Source organism: Tupaia chinensis, unplaced genomic scaffold, assembly GCF_000334495.1.
Source record: "Tupaia chinensis unplaced genomic scaffold, TupChi_1.0 Scaffold000235_1, whole genome shotgun sequence".
In the NCBI taxonomy this organism is placed as follows: Eukaryota; Metazoa; Chordata; class Mammalia; order Scandentia; family Tupaiidae; genus Tupaia; species Tupaia belangeri.
Window position 1 is genome coordinate 6,271,047 of NW_006159713.1, and position 20,626 is coordinate 6,291,672.

The 20,626-nt window shown below is 35.7% G+C and overlaps 1 non-coding gene and 1 pseudogene across 1 annotated transcript; both read right to left on the reverse strand.

Moving 5' to 3' along the window:
• Nucleotides 1–8,900: 8,900 nt before the first annotated feature.
• LOC102490158 (histamine N-methyltransferase-like) lies at nucleotides 8,901–20,109 on the reverse strand (annotated as a pseudogene).
• LOC114007799 (U6 spliceosomal RNA) lies at nucleotides 9,703–9,809 on the reverse strand. Its single transcript, XR_003549388.1, has one exon. It is a non-coding gene; the product is annotated as a U6 spliceosomal RNA (small nuclear RNA).
• Nucleotides 20,110–20,626: the final 517 nt, after the last annotated feature.

Consider the following 20,626-nt stretch of genomic DNA (forward strand, 5'->3'; position numbering starts at 1 on the left):
TCCAGAAATTACCCCGTGATTGAGGCACCTCACTTTCCCAGTTCCTTTACCTGAAGCTCCTTGCTCAGTCCCTAAACGACCCCCCTTTTATTTAATTCCTCCTAGTCAGATCTGAGCTATAGAATAGTCTATTCTGCTTTAAGCTCAGAAAATGAGTCAAGAAGAGAATTAAATAGCAGTTCTCAGAGATAAAAACATGAAGAAATATTGCTTCAGACTAAAAAATTTCCCCCAGATTTTTCTCAAATGCTGTGGAAATGAAAGCGGAAAATTGCTCGGTGCCATTTCTGGGGTCCATTGCTATTAGAAACAGATGATAAACCTCACCAAATTGGCACACCATGCAACAGGCTGGAGCAGACAGAGCTTGCCCTTTTTAAAACAGAGCTAAAGTAGCAACAAGCTGATTGCCGCTAAATCAAACCCTTTCGTTGAGCTCTCTTTCTGAAAACCACCGCACGAAAGAAGTAAATATAAATACATATTGTGAACATATCTCCCGTCTCTTTACTTAGATCCCTCCAAAAAGGGACATAAAGCATCTAAGCAGTTTAAGCTTCTTCTTTCCTGCTTCACTGGGATATGGCCTCCAATTATCCTGATTATCAGGCAGATATGAGATTATAGAGTCTCCCAGGAAGGATCAGTGTGTTCTCAGAATCAAACCCCAGTTTTAATCTTTGTTCCAATGTTTATTGGCTGAGTGATCTAAGTACGTATCTTCCTTCTAGGATCCTTAGTTAAAGGGATATTTGTTACTCTTCCAGCATTTCTGCAAACTGAATAAATTCTTTACTTTTTTCATTTTTTCATAAAATTTATTTATTTATTTACAGTAATTCACTATACATCAATACAGTATACAAAATGAAAATTTCCCATCCAGTATACATTATATATTGGCTTAATCAAGGATATAACCATACTTGTTTCATTTTTAGTTTTGGTAGTAGAATCTGTTTTATAAATATGAGAAAAGAACTAAGACATGGAGAGTAAGAGAGCTAGAAAAGGGAAACCAGGAAACACATAATAAAATGTTTAAATCAAGTGGAATAATAATAAAGAGGTGAAAGAAAAGGGAAATTATTGACAATTAGAGATTGAAGAGTTTTAAAAAGTACCCTTAGGGTGTCTGGAGTGGCCACAAAATTCCCAAGAATAGAAGGTGGTGGTGGAGAGTTTGAGAGATGACTATAAATTATGAATTTGATCCCTTTTAATATCTATCTAGGAAAGAATAGATTCCTTTTATAGTTCCTGGGTTTAATTTTATGGCCAGACAGAACAGAGATTGTACCATAGGGGTCATAGTTTATATTCATATTATATATACAATAGTCTCCCCTTATCCCTTTTATATGAGGGAGAGAGTGTGTGAAAAGGGGAGACAGAGAGTTGTTTCCTTTCCTTTCCTTTTTTAAAAAAACTTATTGACAGGGTCTTATCATGCTGTGATCCTCCTGCCCCAGCTTCCCAATAAGCTTGGATTACAGCCTTGCGCAACCACACCAGTGTGTGTGTTTTCATCTTGGTCTGGGAACTGATCCTGGGCTGCCCATGTGGCCTCCAGGTTCCCAAGTAGTGATGCTATCTGTGTACCTCCATGGCTAGACCTGTAAATGAACTTATTTTGACTTCATCGATTTAAAACATACATATTGGTTTATCCATACATCCTGATATAACTACTATACATGACTTAGAGTTATGTGTAAATTATTGGGTGAAAGAATTGGGATTTAAATCCAGGACTGTCTAAATACCAATCTTTGGTCTTCTTCATATCATACTTTGAAGTCATCTGGTTTTCAAAAGAAGCTATATGACAAAAATAAATGATCATTTTAAAGAACAGAAATAGTTTCATGCAGAAGCTTTTTTACCTTGTCAAATAGTGAAGGGCAAAGGTTCAGCTTTTGACCATGACTGAGTAAATGCCAGTCAGTCATTCATTAGTGCATGCATTCATTCAGTCAGAAATTATTTGTTGTATATGGTATTCTCTTTGAGGAGCTAGGGAACCAAATATGAATAGAAGAGGAAATATGATTTCTGTTCTTACAAGGCTTGTAGCCCTAGTGGGAGACAGCCATATATTATCTACTAGTAAATTCATGAGTATGTAAAGATCAAGTTATTTGAAAGAAAGGAATATAACTTTCTAAGAGCCTGCATTGAAATAACTTGAGATTGAGGGTCAGTGAAAGACATGGAGATATGCATTAAAAAATTTTTGAATACTACTGCCTTTTTTTCTTGTTGCTTGAAATATTGTATATTTCGTTCACTGTATTCAGTGCCTAGAATAAACTCTGTCACACAATAAACAAAGTTTACCATATTTATAAACTTACATTCCAGTGGATGAGATGGGCATTAAACAGATAAACTAGTATATGATATATTTTCAAGTGGCAGTGAGGAAGATGAAGGAAAATAAGGCTATGTAAATAGGAAGAGTAAGCAAAGGTATTGATGTAGATAGGATATTTGGGTAACATCTCATCTAAATCAAAGCCACCACTACAGGTGTATCCTTATTGTACACAAAGAACAGCAAGGAAGTGAGTGTGTATGGGCAGTATGAATTAGGGGAACGGTATAGAAAAAATACAGTTGGAAAAATGGTCAGGGCTACATTGTAGATCCTGGTAAAATTTTGGATCTTTTCTCTTTTTTCTTTTCTTTTCTTTTCTTTTCTTTTCTTTTCTTTTCTTTTCTTTTCTCTTTTTTTCTTTTCTTTTCTTTTCTTTTCTTTTCTTTTCTTTTCTTTTCTTTTCTTTTCTTTTCTTTTCTTTTCTTTTCTTTTCTTTTCTTTTCTTTTCTTTTCTTTTCTTTTCTTTTCTTTTCTTTTCTTTTCTTTTCTTTTCTTTTCTTTTCACCACAATTCCTTCTCCTCCATTCTCTGGGATCTTGGGAACACATGCACATGCTTCTGTCATGAGTTTCAAGCTGTCATGTCTTGGACTTGAACCATGGTCAGCCATGTGGGAGTACAACAACATAACTGCTATGCCATCTGCTGGCCCCTTGGATTTTATTCTTAATATGATGGAACAATTGGGTACTTTCGAACAAGGGAGTCACTTGATCTAATATACACTTGTGTGTGTATGTGACTATAGAGATTTATTGATACATACACACATATACATTTAGAAGAATAACTCTGGTTACTATTTTAAGAATAGATTGCAGCAAAGTAGGAGGGAATAGAAACATGAAGACCAGTTGGGAGCCTTTGAAGTAGACCAAATGAAAGGTGCTGGGAGCTTTGGCTTTGATGACAGTAGTTTTAGAAATACTAAAATTTCAAAGCATAGTTCATGGAAGAATGGAGAGAGTTATGGAGGAACCAGTTTGAAATGAAGATCTAGTTTGAAACACTAAGAAGGACAAGACAGCAATTTGAAAAGAGCCCGTCAGAACAAGATGGATTCTGCTGAAATTGAAAGAAGAACAAACATCAAATTTATGGTGAAGCTTGGGTGGAAAAATGGTGAGATCATTGGTGCTTTACAAAAATTTTATGAAGATCATGTCCTGAAGAAATCAACAGTTTACTCATTTTAGAGTAACTCATTTTAGGAAGAGACAAGATGATGTTGAAGATGGTGCTTGTAGTGGCAGACTATCTACATCACTTTGTGAGGACAAAATTAATCTTGCCTGTGTCCTAATTGAAAAGGACCAACAATTAATGGCAGAAACAATAGCCAACACCATAGACACCTTGATTGGTTCAGCTCACACAATTCCGGCTAAAAATTAAAGTTGAGCAAACCTTCTGCCCAATGGGTGCCAGACTATTGTGTCTATATCAGCTGTAGACAAGAACGAAGATTTTAATAGAAATCTTAAATTTGGTATCAAGATCCTAAAGCATCTCTTCAAAGAATTGTTACAGGGGCTAAAGGTGGTCCAATTGGTATGATCCTGAAGACAAAGCATAAGCAAAGGGACAGCTTCCTAGAGGTGGAGGTGGTCTGCAAAGCAAAAATAGGTGGATTAAGAGTAAAGGTCATGGCAATAGTTTTTTTGAGATGTTCAAGACATTTTACTTGTTGACTTTCTGGAGGGCCAAAGAATGATAACTGTTTATTATGATTGTTTTGAGAAAGTTAACTGAAGATTTACCAGAAAAATGTCCAAGAAAGTTTCACCAGAGAGTTTTTCTCCATCAAAACAATGATTTTGTTCATTCCTCTTATCAAACAAGGGCAATTTTATAAGGTGGGAAATCACTACTGTCCTCATTTGCCTCCTTCTAACTTTTTTGTTTGTTTGTTTGTTTTATAATCCTAAAAAAATCTTTAAAGACACTTATTTTTCATCAGTTAGTGTAAAAGAGACTGCTTCAATATGGTTACATTGTCAGGACCTTCAGTTCTGTGGGAATGAACTAAATGGCTGGTTTCATTGCCTGCAAAAGTAGTTTGACCTTGATGGAACTTGTTGAGAAATAAAGTTTTAATTTTTATGTTTTAATTCCATTTTCACAAACCTTTTGAAACCTGCTTATATTTAAATCTGTTGGGCAGATTTAAATAAGTTTATATTTCTAATAGCAATGGGCATATTGTTACTACCGTATCCATGTTAGCTAGTGCTATTAAACTATTGTGATTAGAAAAAAATTTCAAAGTACACCTATGTATGCTATGTCTCAATACCAATACTCTTATTAGTACCATCCAGAACTATATGTGCATAACTGGGCTGCCTAGGAATAAAGGTGACCATTTCCATTGTTGGGCACACTCCGCCAATTGGTATGAATCAAAATGTCTTATTTCAAATTTTTACCCTATGGCGTAATGTAAATGATGAAGGGACGAGTTCTCATTTTGTCATTTTCTTTCAAATACTAAGTTGTATTAAAGAAAACATTTTTCTCAATCACAAGTGCAGATGGAAAGAACGAGTGACATCGTGATGTCCTTTCTTTGATACGTCTTCTCTCCTGGCAGCTTTCAGTGTCCTTTTAGAAACAAGCTTCAATTTATCTTTTATAGAGTAGATCTGTGTCTTGGAGCCAGTGGAGCTGCATTTAAAAGCATGCTTCCAGCTTGAGATTCTCAGAGGAGAAGCAAAGCAAAGAATAGAATATTGTCCTGAATATTTGGAGAGCCTGAATGGGGGTTGAGTAATTAAATGCAACTGTTTTCATTATGATCCCTTGCATTAAAGTTTCAAAAACATTTCTTATATCCACTCATTCATTTGATCTTCATAACAATCCAGTATGAAAATTGGGATAAGAATATTTGATCCAGTCTAAAAGAGGTGGGATAAATTGCTAGAAATATAGGCATATATATAAGAAATAAAGGCACATGTGCAAGAAATAAAGTATCATATACAGTGTGAAGTCAATACAATGAGAAGCACATAGTAAGTTCTCAATGATTTTTAAGTTTTACCTTTACCATCTATGCTATGTGTTATATATGAATTGTGGAGCAATTACTAGACAGTGTTCATTGATTGTTTTCTCTTTGATTTATGTATTTTAGTCCCCATTACAATGTCCAGCAGCCCATGGACAGAGAACCTCATTTATTTTAGGAACATTTCAATAAAACCAGCTTGGGGCTGGCAGATGGCATGGTGGTTAAGGGCGTTGGACTCCCACATGGCTGACCATGGTTCGAGCCCTGGACCTGATGGCTTGCTTTCTCACTCTCTCTCTCTCTCTTCCCCTCTCTGGTTAAAATAAAATAAAATAGAATAAAATAATTCTTAAAAAAATAGAACCGGATTTTCTAGGGCCTTGACATTTCCAGGCTTTCTTGTGGATGTCTTCATGTGGCAGTTTTTGAAATGAAGAGAACCTTGGAAAAGACAAAACTGCTATCATTGAAACTCAGATAGGATTTCCAGCATTGCTATGCTTTTCCAACACCTAGATCATTGGGAATCATGTTGCTGGTTTTTGAAACATTAAAAAAATCTTAGAAATTTCTTACAGAATCTCTGTATAAGAATAATTTTAACACAACCAAACTTAAGATATTTTATTTTATTGTTTTTAAAAATAATTATTTATTTATTTAATTTTATTTGTTATTATATTTTTTAATTTGACCAGAGAGAGACAGAGTGAGAGAAAGGTAAAGTGAGAAAATGAGCTGCCAGAACCAGCAGTTAGTGTAATGGCTATGTCCCTGGTCTCCCATGTAGTCGACTGCAGTTCAAGTCCTGGACCTGGTGGCTTAAACTCACGCTGGGCACATGTGCGTGTGTGCCCAAGATCCCGAGAGGAGAATGGAGGAGAAGGGATTGCGGCGTGGCTATCCCCCCTGGGGGGTGATTTCTTGCTTTCTATCTCTGTCTCTCTCTGTCTGACGAGTGCACGCACCCTATAGCAAAAACCTCTCCGAAAAAAAAAAAATGAGCTGCCAAGTTTAGGGCTTGAACTGCAGTCAGACACATGGGAGTCTACTTTAACTACCATGCCATCTACCAGCCCCTTATTCTATTAATTTAAAAAATTTGCTATGGGGCATGTGCACTCACCAGAGAGACACAGAGAGAGGGAAAATGAGAAAGCACCCACCATGGGAGATGCTCATGCCACAATTTCTTCTCCTCCATTCTCCTCTCGGGATCTTGGGCACACATGCACACATACCCGGCATGAGTTTAAGCCACCGGGTCCAGGACTTGAACCGCAGTTGGCTGCATGGGGATCCAGCCACCTTAACTACCACGCTATGTGTTGGTCCCAAACTTAAGATAATTTAAACTCCCTATGTATTTTTTTTTTAAGAGAATTGTTTAACCATATATAAAATGCACAATTTATTAGCAAAATACAGAAAGGGAATGCTTGTTGAATTCTTAGTATTGAGTTTTTCAAGTTTTTTGTATATTTTGGATATATCCTTTTCAGATGTCTGGTTTGCAAATATTTTTGTCCCATTCTGTAGATTGTCTCTTCACTCTGTTGATTGTTTCCTTGGTTGTGCAGAAGCTTTTTAGTTTGATGCAGTCCTATGTATCTATTTTTCCTTTTGTCCTTAGTTCTCTTGTGTTCACATATTAAAAAATATCATTGCCCAGACTGATGTGATGGAGCTTTTTCTTTATGTTTTCTTCTAGTGGTTTCACAGTTCAGATCTTACATGTAAGTCTTTAATTCATTTTTAGATAACTCTTTTAATATGGTGTGGGATAAAGGTCTGCTCTTATTCTTCTGCATGCAGATATACAGTTATTCCATCTTTGTTTTTAATATCAAGGGAGTTACCCAAATGCCAAAGAATAGTTTGGATAGTCATTATTATAGTAGCACCATAAAGAGTCATTTGTAGTGGCATCAACTGTCTGCTGTCTGTTCTGGTTGTATGCCAGTGGAGGAGACTTCGCTAAACTATTTCTACTAAGTAACCTTGGCTGTTTCACTGATATGTGGGCTCCCTTAGTTCCTGCCCATTTTCTACCTTTGTTTTTCACTTTCTGTCTATTCTTTGAAGTATACTATAATCCTTCCAATAAGTTCTTCTTTAACTTACCAGAGGGCACTTGTGCTCACCACAGAGAGGGGGGGGGAGAGAGAAAGAGAGAGAGAGAGAGAGAGAGAGAGAGAGAGAGAGAGAAAACACACACTCCCCAGGGAGAAAGTCATGCCACAATCCCTTCTCCATTTTCGACTCCTTTCAAGATTTTGAGCATGCATGCACATATGCACAGCATATTTTTCAAGCTACCAGATCCAGGACTTGAAGTGTGCAGTCTGCTGTGTGTGATCCAACTGCCTTAACTATCATGCCACCAGCTGGCCCTCAGTAAATTCATTTTTTTATATGTATGTTAGAATTGATTCCTGTTGCATGTAATCAAGAAAACTGATTGGTAGACTGAATAACAATAATTTATGTACTCTTCTATCTGCCTGTCTTATTTGACTTATCCTACAAGGACTAATTGACATTTTAGCACTTGAATCAAGCCCTCCCAGACTAATTCTTTTCTACATTGATCTTGTGTTCTCTTAGTGTGTATGGGCTTACAGTACTTATCATTTTATTGTTTGATAACTGGTAATTTTGTCTAACTTAATTAATTCATTATTTTTAATTTTTTTTTTTAGAGAGATTTTTTGCTATAGGGCACATACAATCCCTGGCAAAACAGAGAGACAGAAAGTGAGAAATCACCCCCCAGGGGGATGGCCACACCATAATCTCTTCTCCTCCATCCTCCTCTTGGGATTTTAGGCAGGCACGCACGTGTACCCAGCGTGAGTTTTAAACCATTGGGTCCAGGAATCAAACCACAGTCCATTACATGGGTGTCCAGAGATGTAACTATTATGCCAACCCTTGGCAATCCCTCATGATGAAGTTCAGGCATATGTGGATTTGCTATAAGCCAAATGACATCTTCTCCTTAGCTTTGATCTTTGCTGATTTACAAAGGTAACTCTTGCTCGTTTTTCCTGCTTTGGCACTGACTCGCTCTCTCTGCAGAGTTGGATGTTGGTGTCTCACAGGGCTCAGCATGTAGTTCTTAAATTCAGATGATCAGATAGCCAAGAAAATGGTAATAGCTTATGCTTCAGTGAAATACGCTTTTTGTTTTCTGTACATAATTGCCTTTGTATTTTTCTCCCTTTAATCCCCAGCTGACAGCATTTTAATTAAAAGTTGAGATGGGAGAACATAGGGAAGTCCGTGAAGGACCATACTTGCTTTTTGTTTAATCCTATCATGGCAAACAGGGCTTTAAGCTTTTTGGTAAGCAAGCAGAAAATCAGGAATAAGAAAAAGCCAGAAAGGGGTGTTTTTTGTTTGCTTGTTTTTGTTATAAGATGTATTCATAATTTTAATAGGGAAATAAATGAATGACTAACATTGTTCAAAATACGACTTTTGAATGCACATGACTGATATTTATGACTCAACCAATATGAAACTCAGCTTATTATTAAAAAGAATCTTCCCCTCTTTCTTAATACTAAATTCAGGCTTTTGTAGATTTTTCATAATTCTGCTTTGAGATCAGATGATGCTGTTGTGTTAAAGTTGCAGGTTTCTGTCAAAAAATCAAAGCGGGTCTCCATTTTCATTTCCATCAATAAAGCAACCAGATATGTCAATGGTGGACAGATGGTCATAACACTCGTACTTAATCTCCTGGTGGCCCAGCATTTGGGTGAGGTCAGACAATGTGACATACTGGCAGAGGTCATCTTGGGGTATGTGGGATCCATACTTTTTCCACAGCTTGTCCTAGACACTGGTTCCTGACACAAGAATAATGAGAATCTTAGTATTGGTAGCTAAGAGACTATGGAAGAATTTCAGAGTAACTGGAATGTCTTTTATATAACACAGCACCTGAATCATATAAATAAAGTCCCATTTTTGAAGCTCTTTTTTCCCCCATCATTTTATTTTGATATTCAGACAATGTCTCGTTACATCGAGCAAACTTTATGTTCTTGAGGTTTGCTGTCTTGGCTACAAGCTCTTTGTACTTGGTGATTTGTTCAGCACTTGGTTCAACAACTTAATTGTCAATATGAACTCCTAGGTAGTAAGCCTGGACTTTGAAGAGAATTTGAAGATCAATTTCACCTCTACCTCCACCTATGCTTAGAATCTTAATTTCTGATTTTGTGCCTACAATCCTTGCTATTATGTCTGACAGTTTCTTGTTCATGAATTCTTGCATGCACTGGTGTCCTGTGGAAAAAATAAGGAATGCTTCATGAATTTGTGTGTTATTCTTGCGCTGGGGCCATGCTAATCTTCTCTGTATCATTCCAATTTTAGTATATGTGCTGTTGAAGTGAGCACCAGTATCTAAAAAATAGATACTTTGTTTATTATCTTTTAAGAAAATATTCAGAATTCAAATGTTTTTGTCTTCTCAACTCTTTATTATGCTTTAAGAAATGAACAAGAACTGGGACCAGCAGATGGTGCAATGATTACATAGCTGGACTCCCATGTAATCGACCACGGTTTGAGTCCCTGGCGGCTTAAAAACTCACACCGGGTGCATGTGCATATGTGCCCAAAATTCTGAGAGGAGAACGGGGGGAGAAGGGATTGTGGTATAGCCATCCACCCCGGGAGGTGATTTTTTCACTTTCTGTCTCTCTGTCTCTCCAGTGAGTGCATGCACCTGATAGCAAAAATGTCTCTCAAAACAAATGAACAAGAACTAATTCTTTCATTCTGGAATCACAGAAAAAATACCCTGATCATATGTGTTAACATATAAGCTTGCCTATATTTACCTATCTACACCTGTATGTGTGTGTATGTATAATTTTTTAAATAGCTGATTCAGTACATGACCCAATATAAACCACAAATGAATTCCAAACCTTAATCTAGTTGATTAAAACAAAATCAGCCCCATTAAATTTAGCAACTTCACTAACTACCCACTTACTTCTTGTGATTTTATCCCCCTTCTTCTTAAATCTGCATTCTAAAAACTGTTTTCTAAATGGATGCTCCTCTATATTGCTATGCATAGAAATACAGCGGGGAGGAGGGTATCATTTTAGAATGAAAACACCTTCCATAAGGTGTTTTCTCTGTTCAGTTCTGCCAAAAAATAGAAGCTGCAGAATATTTAGAATATCTAGAATATTTTCTAGAATAACTAGAAAACTATTCCTACCCCACTGTCATAAACTTACTTACAGCTGCTCCATGACAGTTATACATAGTTTCTCTCTAGTGTGGTCTTCTTTCTGACATGTTTCATGCAGTATTGAACTTTGTATGGCAACAACCATGTCATAAATAATGACATTTTATTCCTAATATATGCCTTTTAAAAATTTTAAAGTTATGACCAACTTTTCCATTATCAAATGTGGAATAGGATTGGTCAGAGTTGGCATTATCATTCTTGATTGTATTTATTTGGGCTGATAACAGAATGCCATAAACTGGGTAGCTTATAAATAACATTAATTTCTTGCAATTCTAAGGGCTGACATGCCCAAGGTCATGATGCTCAGCAATCAAGTGACTGGTGAGGTCTCTTTACTTACAGATAGTGCTTTCTTGCTGTGTTCTCACCTGGTGAAAAAGGGCAGACAAGCTCCTTCTGGCCTCTTTTACATGGACACTGATCCCATTTTTGAGAGGCCTGTCCTCATGATCTATTAACTCCTAAGGGTCACTTCTTAATACTATCACATGGGGGATTAGATTTCAACCTATATATTTTTGGGGGACACACACTTTTGGACCATAGTATTGATATTGGAAACATCTTCCAATATTTCATCATAAAGTATGAGGCTTTTTAATAGGAAAATGGATGAAATATAAAGTATAGGCTTTACAGTATTTTAAAATAAATATATGACCTTACCAAATTAAGGAAGTAATTCTAGGGATTAGATGGTGGCATAGCAGTAAAACATGACACCCTGTGAGGCTGACTCACATTGGAAGGATCTGGGTTCACATCAGAAAACTTCCCTGAGTATGCCGGGCACACACACGTCCATGATTCTGGGCTAGCTAAGGCTGGGTGGGGTGCACTGTAGAATCAAGACATTTTGGTTGTACCATCTCTCTCTTTCTCACTCTGTCCCTCTTGCCCATGGAAGAAATAAATGACTTTTTAAGAAAACTTTTAATTTTTTAAAAGTTAATTCTATTTACAATTTGCTGAGAGTTGTTTTGAAATGATAAAAGAGGATGTTTATGAAAACATGTTTTACATCTATAAACATGATCATAAATTTTTCTGTTATTTTATTCTCTTAATTTGGTGAATTACATTGAATTCTCAATGATAAATGACTCTTGTTTGTTTAGAAGAAACATAATTTTATTATAATATATTTTCTAATATGCTGAATTTTATTCTGTTCAAGATTTTGTATCTGTATTCATTAAAAAAAGTCTTTTTCCTCATCAGTTTTTGGTGTTAAGTTAATGCTGCCATTATAAATTGAATTTGAGACCACCCCCCCTTTTTTTGAGAAGTTTTTGCTATAACGGTGTGTGCGCTCACCAGAAAGACAGAAACAGAGAGACAGAAAGCGAGAAATCACTCCCCACCCCCACCCCCCAGGGAGATGGCCACACAGCAATCCCTTCTCCTCCATTCTCCTCTTGGGATCTTGGGCATGCATGCACATGTGCCCTGCATGAGTTTAAGTCACCGGGTCTGGGACTCGAACCACGGTCGACTACGTAGGAGTCCAGCAATGTAGCCTTTTGCCATTTACTGGTCCCAGAGATTTTCCCCATTTTTATTCTGTTCTATAGAAGAGGTAATATAATGTCAGAGTTATTTCTTTATTTAATATTTAGAGGAATTAATTTAACAATTCATCTGGGTTGCAATTTTATTGTGGGAATAATTAACAATGGATTTAATTCCTGTATAAATATAAAACTATTCAAGGTTTCCTGTTTTTATTTTTTTCTGTATTTCTTTTAAAGTTGTATTTATTTTAAAATTTTTTCTCATTTAAAATTTTAAATTCAGCATAAATATGTTGATAATATCTTTATCTTTAAAAAGAATTATTTATCTACTTAATTTTATCTGTTATTACTTTTAAAATTTTACCAGAGAGAGACAGACAAAGGGAAAATGAGAAAGCAAACTGGAATTCGAGTTGCAGTCATCATGTGGGAGTCCATTGCCTTAACCACCACACCAGCTGCCAGCCTCAATACTATTATCTTTTAAAAACACTTTTATTGAGGTAGAGTTGTACATTTTTTTTTGAGAGATTTTTACTATAAGCTGAGTATGCTCACCAGAGACAAGAAGTGAGAAATCACCCTCCCCCCTACCCCCAGAGGGGATGGCCATGCCCTTCTTCATTCTCCTCTCGGGATCTTGGGCACATGCCTGGCATGAGTTTAAGCCACCGGGTCTGGGACTCAAACTGCAGTTGACTACATGGGAGTCTAGAGATAGAGTCACTATGCCAACTATGGTCCTGACAATATCATTTCTAATCTTGTTAATATGTACAAGAATTACAGTAGTGTTTTCTTGTTCATTACTGAAATTGATGGTTTGTAAAACTGGTACCATTTTTCTCTCTTTTTTACTAATCATCTTTATTAGTAGGCTATCAATTTTATTATCTTTTCAAATAAAGTTTTCATATTTATTGATTTATTCTTTATTATGTTTGTTTTCTATATTAGTTCCTGCTCTTATCTCTCTCTCCCCTCTTTCTTCCACTAGTTCTCTTGGGATTGATATTGTTAATTTTACTATTCTTTTTGTGATTTAAAAAAAATTAGAATATATATTCTTATTCCAGTGTAATATCATTTAGTACCTTTACCACTTCTGTAAACGTTCCAAGACTTTAGAATACTTCAGTTTTATTTATCTCCCTTTTTCCTGTGTTGTTGTTACCCTATACTTTTCTGTGTGTATTAAATACCACAATGCATTACTAATTTTTTTATGATAAACATTTATTTATGTTTGTCTACTTAAAAAAACCTTTTATTGTTTATCCTTCTATCTTGCATTCTTATATTTTCATCTGAGTGTTTTTGATCTGGTTGACCAATAGCCTTTGAAAGGGTATTTACTATATTCTATGTGGCATTTCTAGTTTTTTAGGAGATTTTTTTCAGGATAATATATAATATTTTCAGAAGTGGAAACTAAGTTATTTTTTTTCCATTGGACTGACTTTTTCTGTTGTATAGTTCTAAGATAAAACTGGACAAATGCTTAGTTTTTAAAATAAAGTTCTGATATTACTTTTTCAATGAAAATTGAGTACCTTAGTAAAATGAATTATTTTAAACTAACAAGCTCAGTAGGGCTTTGGTTACTTTCTATAGTTTTACCAGCACATAGTATTAATACCTAAATATGCAAAGAGCTGGTTTATTTTTATTTTTTTGGTGCTAATTTATTTTAAGTTTATTGAAAACACATGGTTGAAGCTTACTAAAACCAAATGTATTATAATTATAATATGTATGCTATTTAACTTATCCATCAAATGTTAATACCTACTTTTTAAATAGTCATTCAGTCCTTTCATGTAATATTCCTATAAGTAACTGAATTTTGTTTAACATACTGTATTGCTTCCTTTCATTATATTTACTTTTGCATTTGATTAATTTTGTTCCCTGAAACATGACATGCTCTTTTGTCTGGCAGTTTGGTAGTAGTAGTTGTTATTTTCTTTCTCTGTTTGTTCTGGTAAGGGTGAAAAAGAGCCCTGTTTGGAGACTGTAATAACACCTACCCTGTTTCTTCCTGAGAAAAAACACACAGCGTCATGGTATTAGAAATAGATATACCTTATGCTAAAAATCTCTGTTAGCACAAGTCTTTCCATAATCATAATACACTAACTTAGAAAATTGTTATGACATTTTTCCTCCTCAGCTTCATTTGGCATGTGAAATTTATAAACATTGCTGCTGTCTCGGATCTGAGCATTGGAAAACTAAATGTTTTTGAAGAATCTGAGAGACTTGCCAAAGCTAAATTTTATTTCTATTACAAAATGAGTATTGTCTATTCAGATTTATTATATATCATTAAGAGCTCACTAGAATCTAATGAAGGTTTTCTGTATATCACCAATGCTGCAAAAACATATCTTTGACAATCAATATTTTGCATGTAGAATAGAATTTTATTTGTATGTTAGAGATATTTTGGTATTCAGGGACTGTTAGACCTTTGGTTTAAGGAAGTTTGATAGGGTTATTGTGGACTTCATTGTTCAAATGAAAAGTTCAGAATAGAGAGTATAATGGAATTTGGAATCTATTCTATCTGCTTTTGAATACAGTCCAGCTATTATATTAATACCAAGATGGATAGAACAGAGCTAGCCCTGTGTGCAATTTTTCTTACTTTGAAGCCAGCTACATGAAGAATTCTTATGTTTTGTTTTTGAAAAGTAGGTAGATTATATTCTTGGTTCATCTTTGTTTTGTAGAGGTAAAATTAGAGGCCTCAGCCTCCTGCTGGCAGAACAAGCTCTCAATTTCTCACTGTCGAAATTCAATCTGATTTCTATCTTTTTCACTAAAAAGCTGTCAACAGCAAATAAGCATTCCCTATCAAAGAGCCACATTCATTTCTGAGGTATACAAATTCTTCTCATGGGAGAGGATTCAAGTAATTTAAATAGTTTCTGACTTTTAATTTCTTCCCTAGGAAATGGGAAATGATATTAGCATGAATTCTAACTATAGCCCAAAATGGAAGAAGAAAAGACATGCATGCATACTCCTCAGTGTAGCATCCTGAACCTTTCAGCCTCTGAGTACAGCATGTTTATAATATATAAAACTGGGTTTCCGTCGGCATTCTCATTTGCAGTCAGTGATCTAATCAGAGCTATAGCCACATGTTCTTAAAAATGTATCAGTATAAACTAATTTTTAGAGAAGACTTGCTAGGAGTGTATACTGGCAGCTTAAAGGAGAAAGTGCCAAGATTAAACATTTTTCTTATAGTTTCTTAGAGCTGAGTTTGGAAAATGGCTCCTTTGTTGAAAAAAAAATTCTAGGTACTATATTCTGTCACATAAAACCATTGAATATGGCGATGTTTTCTTTCTTGTTTCCTTATTTTTACCTTTTTTTGGGTTCATTTTATTTATTTAAGGTAAGAGTTTAAGAGAATACAATTGGTTTGCAGCTATGCCCTTATGATGAGCATGTGCATTACTTTGGTTACAGAGGCTCTTGAAATAGTCTTATAAAAATGTGAGTTTTTGATTTGAAAATATAAAATTTCAGTATCTTTCATTCTCTCCTGCCAGTTCATGCAAACATTCACAATCTCATAATCACATGATTAGGATAAGATGTACTAGGCATGATGTACACATATAAATTTTTACCCCATCACAGTTAAAAAATAATCTCCCCTTCTGTGCAAATGCATCTGAGAATATTTAGAAAAGATGTAACTTTTAATGTGTAGATTTGGAGTGAACTGGAAATCTAACACAATAGTTACCAAATGACTTCCAGGACTTAAAGTCCTTGCACTTATCTGAGGAGTATTCTGATTTTTCAAAGTTCCCCTTAACATAAAGATACATAGAATTAAACTAAAATTGCAAAGGGTGTCTCATCAGCACAGAATAGAATCTAATCTTACTATCTTCTATGATCCAATGTGTGTATGTGTATGTCAGGATAATTTCTTTCTTTATTTTGTACGATTTTTGAAAACCTACTTAGGAGGTTCCTGGCAGTGAGCTAAGCACCATGCAGTATTGAACAAGCATGAATATGACTGGATTTTATAGCTTGGGTTAAAGCTAGGGCAGACATCATTATGTACTCTAACTCCAAGAAACACAGAAAAATTAAACAGCACATCGTATGTATAGCTAATCCTATTTGGATCATATGTGAGAGCATGACAGGTAGGAGAGGAGAGGCTGAGTGCAGGGGTAGTAGTGGCAGTCCTGAGCTTCTCTTCAATCCTGCTCTGAATGATTCAGTACTGCCTCTAAATTTCATGCCCTATTCAGCATTCAGGGGTACGATTGTGTTACTGTAGTTTCTCATTATTCCCGGCAGCTTTAGTTTGTTCTCTAAACTATCTCTGAACTCTTGTAAGCAATTCCTAAATTAAAACACCTTGAATGATATTGGATGAATTCTGTTTAATGTAGGGAACCCAACTCTTTCAAGTGGTCCTAAGGCTTTACAGCCTAGGGCATATCTCTTAAATTTAGTAAAAGCAACACTTTTATTAACTCACCTAAGATGTTTGATTCTCACATGCTGTGGACTATAAAAAGATGGAGACTTGGCGAACTTTAGTAGTTGATATCATGCTCCTTTCTAGTATGAATCATATCGGTTTCTCATGCCTCCTGATTCTTTCTTCTCTTCCTCTTTGGAAGATAGGTTAAGCTGATGAATTTGAAAAAAAATTATGCTGAAAGTGACATACATTTCTGGATTGGCAGCCAACACATACGATGTACAGATCCATGATAGTGTGTTAGTGTGTACAAACACACACACACACATATACACATATACATGGTTTATGATGATTTAACAAGTTACTCCTTTCTTCAGGGCAGGAATTTTAAAATACAAAATTCTTGGTGATAATAATGTGACCCAGAATATCAATATTCACCTCAGTTGTGAGTTGGGTCATGAAATATTTGTACCATTCCTGGTTAAGCTATTGAGGTTTGCCAATAGTAGGTCTCGGGAAAGTAATGATCTATTTTTCTATGTTTTTCTGTGACAAAATGCATCATAGCTTTCCTGATGACTCAGTAATTGCCTTTGGATTCATGGTTATCCTATAATAACAAAACACTTCCTTGTATTCTGCTATGCTTTCTGTTTAGGAGTTTAGGCATAGTTTAGCAAAAAAGCAGTGAAGATATAGCTAACATGCAGAGAACTGTACAGAACCCCAGCCTACTGTGGCTACATAACAGTGGTGAATGGGAGTGGTGAGTCAGGTATTTAACTAGCATCTTGGAATCAAAAGATCAAGAATTATTGTCTTCACATTTTAACCAAAACTACAGGTATAATTTTTCCTTTTTTTTGATATGTATGTAAAAGAAGTCTTATTTTCTTTTTGTGGAGCAGAATAGGTGGTAATGAATAATACTCATTTATAAACTATTAGTGTTAGCATTTAGAATGTCAGCTTCTAGAGGGTGGGGACTTTGTTTTGCTCACCACTATGATGCCAGTGAGTAGACTAATATCTGGCATATAACAGATGCTCAATATATATTTGTGGGAAAAAGAAAGAATTAGACAGCCTGCTTTTTGCGGGAGACACCTAAGTATTTCCTCCTTAAACTCTCTGCTTAAGCAACATAATATAGGGGCAAGAGAATAAATTTTAGAGGGTATGAAATCTGCTGGTGTCCAGATCTGCCTTTTATTAGGTGTGCCATCTCATATACTTTAACTAATTTTGTTCTCCTCAGTTTTTTCATCTATTGTACTAATAAGCTACAATATATACTTGACTTTACCTTGTCATGAGTCAAATAGCACAAGTTATTGGGAAATTCAGATAAAAAATGTTAAATAGTGATTTATCATTATTATTCTTGTAATCATGTGAGATTATTTATGAGTAAACTATATTTGTAATCTCTGTTCAGGAAAAATTAGTAGGTGTTACCCAATCTGATAGGGCCTTTGAGAGGAACAACTAATTATTTATTATTTTTTTAAATTTTCTACATTTATATTTACTGCAAATATTGACTTTACACGTTGACATGAACTTCTAGCACATTTTCATTGCAACACTTAACATAAAACGTTCCTTATTTTTTCCTTTACTAAATTGTAACAAATTATTAAATCAATATTTAAAAACTATTTTTCTTTATTTAGATATTTTGGCTACACAAAATAATATATGAACTAATTATTTAGATACAGTTATGGGGAAGTATAGATTTGAAGAATAAAGATTTATACCAGCGTCAGAGACTTTTTATGCCCCCCTTTTTTTCCCTTCAACCAAATGTGGGTTAAAATTGGCTCTGATGAAAGGGAATGATAATTTCGGTCAGTGTAGTTCAAATAACTCTTCATTTCAGAGAGAAAAGCCAGTCAAATGATATTTATGAGAAGATACAACATACACTGGAAAGAGCCCCAAGAACTAAGAACTCTAGCCTCAACTCCCTAAATGCTTTGCTGAATCCATTTTCTCATCTTTCAAATAGTCATGGAAATCCCTGCCTTATCCTTTATGTACGTGCAGGGCTATTGGGAGGACCATGTCAAAGAACAGTCTGTAATGTTTTATGTTAGTCTTGGAAACTGTGTACATATATTAGAGGTTGCCATTTCCCCCTCTGAATTTGCTCTGATCACTTAGTAAATCAGAATGGCTAATCCTGGGTAAAGCCTCTGGCATGATGGCAGATGAGGGTGTGGGGTTTGGTAAACACATGACACCAGGTCTTTTTGCAGTATGGCCTTTCAGCTTATGAATGGTGCTTTCCACTGATGATCTGAAAAACCATAAAATAAACATCCTCATGAGGAAGAGGGATACCTTCCATTGGAAAAATTCCTGGTGCTTCCAAGGCCTTCAGGCTGAAAGCTCAAGTGTTAAACACTGTTAGAGTTAAACACAAGTAGAAATCAATAGTAACCTTTGTTGTGTTCTGAAGAATGAGACAGCTCTATTCCAATTGGAGTTGGATGTGTGAAGCATATGATAGCCTGTGTAAGGCCTACCCTGGCCAGCAATTGTGAAGGAAGCAACTTGATAACCCCGGGTGACTGTGACAATGAAGCCCACTGGGGACTTGAAAATGAGAATGTCAGTACATTGCTCGTATTTATCTATTTCTTAAAGACAGAAGTGGGAAAGGCTTAAGGCAAATATTGTCTTGAAATGACAGAATGTTCTCAAAATCCTTTTGCTCTTAAAGTAGCCCCAGATCTGGGATGCCTCACACACAGCGGTTTCAAATGCTTTTTGATTGTGGGATCATGTGTTGATTAAACAAGTTCAGTAGCGATAAAGGTAAAAAATGGTCCCACTCCGGTTGAAGGGGATAAGGGCCACTGGGCTGATCCCTGACTACATTACTTTCCTAGTGATCATTGTCCTAAAATAGAGACCTCTTCTGTTCAGACTGTCTAGGTACCTAACAGATTACCCAAATAATGTCCTTTCCTGATAAGCATCTCAGGTAGAGTCATCAGGGACCACCTGGAGTCTAAAGGCTAAGACAATCTCATCTCGTGTCTCTATAGTACATAGCACAGTGCCTGGCACAGAGGGAGGTCAGTGTGTCCTTGCTGAATTTACATGGCATTTTCATCTTGTCCATTTTTTATTACCGCTTGTATCTATGTTCTTTCCCATTCTTCTATTTACTCCTGGAAGTATGTCTGTTCTCTGTATTCTGGGATATTCTACTGATACAGAGACTTGCACTGAAACATAAGTTAGAATAAATAGATGGAGACTTTCTACCCGTAGGTGATAAGTAGAGGCATTGAATACCAAGAAGAACATGACTAACTTACAATTCATGCCTGTCTGTTGCCACTCACAGTCAAGATACAGAAGATTTTCATCATCACAGCGAGTTTTCTGTGTCTGCCCTTTTACAGTCACGTCCATGTCCCTCCCACCCTCGTTCTCATCCCTAATGCCTGGCAATCACTAATTTGTTCTTCATTTCTACAGTTTTGTCATTTCAAAATGTTATATATATAGAATTTTATAGTATTTAAGTTTTTGGGATGGGTTTGTTCAATAATTTGTTCCTTGTCATTGCTCACTAATGTAATATTACATGGGGTGGATGTACCATGGCTTGTTTAATTGTCTACCCACTGAGTTGTTTCCAGTTTTACCTATTTTGAATAAGGCTGCTATGAACACTTATGTGCAGGTTTATGTGTGAACATAAATTTTCATTTCTCTTGGATAAATGCCTAAGAGCGCAAATACTGGGTTGTATGGAAGTTGATGTTTAGTTAATTTTTTCCTAGAGAGAGAGAGAGAGAGAGAGAAAGAAAGGTATTTTGTCTTTCCATGCTGTGATTTTTTCCTATCACAGTCTCCCAGTTAGCTAGGTTGTAGGTGCCTACCAGCATGTCTGGTATGTTTAGGTTGTTCTGAGATCTGACTGAGG